General features: G+C 34.7%; 1 pseudogene; it reads right to left on the bottom strand.

Moving 5' to 3' along the window:
* Positions 1-1,777: 1,777 nt before the first annotated feature.
* LOC118003289 lies at positions 1,778-2,247 on the bottom strand (annotated as a pseudogene).
* Between the last annotated feature and the right edge of the window lie 286 nt (positions 2,248-2,533).

Below are 2,533 nucleotides of genomic sequence, written 5' to 3'. Positions count from 1 at the left end.
AAAAGAATGAAACTTTACCCTTTGCAACAACATGGTTGGAGCTAGAGCATTATGCTAAATGAAGTAAGTCAGTCAGAGAAAGACAAATACCATATCATTTCACTCATATGTGGAATTTAAGAAATAAAACAAAGGGAAAAAAGAGAGAGAGAGAAGCAATCCAAAAAACAGACTCTTAACTATAGAGAACAAACTAAGGGTTACCAGAGGGGAGAGGGAGTGAGAGGGATGGGTGAAATAGGTGATGGGGATTAAGGAGGGCACTTGTGATGAGCACCAGGTGTTGTATGGAAGTGTTGAATCACTATATTGTACACCTGAAACTAATATTGCACTGTATGTTAACTAACTGGAATTTAAATAAAAACTTAAAAAAATAAAAGAGTCAAAAGGGCATGCCTTTAATATTTGCATATACTAGGAAACTTATGTAAAACCTGTTTGCAATGAGCAATCAATGAAATAAAATGTCTTAAGTCTGTTTGCAAAAACAAAAACAAGAAACACTCTTGTACATTTGTACAATGTACAATGTTCTTGTACATTTCCTAAGTAGATTTTGACTTTTCCCTTCTAAGCAAAAATAAAACTTACAGTATAAAGATGAGTTTAAAATCAAGAATTATGTTGCACAATACATAAGGGATTTGGGGAGCTTTTAGGAAAGGTTTTAAATGTTTCATTATAGCATAATGAAAATATTAACAAAAAAAATCTGGGTTCAAAATCCAACTTAAATTTCCACTGCTTGCCAAGATGAAGTAAGCCAACTACAATCTATTTCTCCCAGTGATTATGGACCACTTAAACAATACCATCGACCAACTGGACATTTAAGGAAACTCCAACAACAACAGAACATACATTTTTTTCAAGTGTTCCTGGAAATTCATAATGATATGTCATATCCTGGGTCATAATGCAAATCATAACAAATTTAAAATAATTGAACAAAATGACTTGTTCTCAGATCAAAAAGAACTACATTAGAAATAAATATCTTTCTGGAAAATTCCAATTGTTTGAAAATTAAATGGCATACTTCTAAATAATCCATGGGTCAAAGAGGAAGTCTCAAAGGAAATTTTTGAACTGATTGAAAATGAAGACACAAAATATCAAAATTTATAGGATGTAACTACAGTAGTGCTTAGAAGAAAATTTATAGCATTAAATGCTTATGTTAGAAAATAAAAAGGATCTCAAACCAATAATCTAATTTTCAATATTAAAATACTAGGAAAAAGCAAATTAAACTTAAAGCAAGCAAAAAAGTAAATGATAAATATGATAAATATAAGAGTATAAATCAGTAAAATTGAAATGAAAAGTAGAAGAAATCAAGGTAACAAAAAGTTTATTCTTTGAAAAATCAATAAAATTGATAAGCCTCCACCTACATTAATCAAGAAAAAATAGAAGACTATAGACCTTGTAGACATTAAAAGTATAATAAGAGTATCCTATGAACACCTCAATGCCCATAAATTCCACAAGTCAGATGAGTTGGACTCTTTTTTCCCCTAGGCAAAGAACTTTATTAAAGTTGTTTCAAACTTTATTTCCAGGCTTCTTCAGCTTAATTAGCTGCAAAGAATGAATTGTGTATAAGCAAAAACTGAAAGGAGCTGCAGTGTCCAAGGGGTTTGGGCTTAAAAATATTAGAGATCTAGATTTTTTCAGATCCATGAACAAAATTTTTAAAAGCAGTCATAATATAAAAGAGCAGCATCCAGTAACTTCCTCAAGTTTTATCTTCTTCAGAAGTTAACTCAATTCAGTTTGCTTCATTCTTGGAAGCTTCATCAAAATTCTCCACAAGATCTGGAACTTCATCATCATCATCCTCTCCAGTAGCAAGTGGTACTTTTCCATCCACAGATTGTTTGGGCAGAGCTTCAGCCAGTCTTCTTAAACTAATCAGACTGTCTGCACCAAGTTGGTTTAAGATACTGGGTAGCATTTCTGTCAGCTGCTTTGTCTCAGCGTGGCCTGGAATGGTGAAAGTGTTCGCTGCCAGTGATGCCTGAACTTTGGGGTTGTTAAAGTGGATCACTGTACCTTAGTTTGTGAACATATTCACTTCTTCAATACCAGAGATATTGTTTACCCCTAAATTCTTTAAGGAGAACTAAAGTTTTTATCATCTGCTGTAGCCGTTCTATGAATCACCTTCTTTTGGCGAGCAGTTCCTTTCCTATAAATACACACTTGTGCTTGCAGTTTGGTGAGTTTCTCCTGGTTCATGATAGTTTCTTTCATCTTGTTGGAGCAGAAATGGGACCACACGGGGGGAATAGGGTTGGCGCTCAGGGGGTCTCAGGGGACCAGCTGAGATTAGGTGTACACAGAGAGACACAAGATGGAGAACTAACTCTTTAAAGAGATGAACTGCCAAACCTCACAGAAAGAAAGAAAGAGAGAACGAGACAGAGAGGGAGGAAGAAAGGAAAGAAGGAAGGAAGGAAGGAAGGTAGGAAGGAAGGAAGGAAGGAAGGAAGGAAGGAAGGAAGGAAGGAAGGAAGGAAGGTAG

This window comes from Mirounga leonina, unplaced genomic scaffold, assembly GCF_011800145.1.
Source record: "Mirounga leonina isolate KUSES-001 unplaced genomic scaffold, KU_Mleo_1.0 Mir_91, whole genome shotgun sequence".
Taxonomy (NCBI): Eukaryota; Metazoa; Chordata; class Mammalia; order Carnivora; family Phocidae; genus Mirounga; species Mirounga leonina.
Note: the sequence above shows the minus strand (reverse complement) of the source record. Positions and strands in the feature narration are given on the sequence as shown.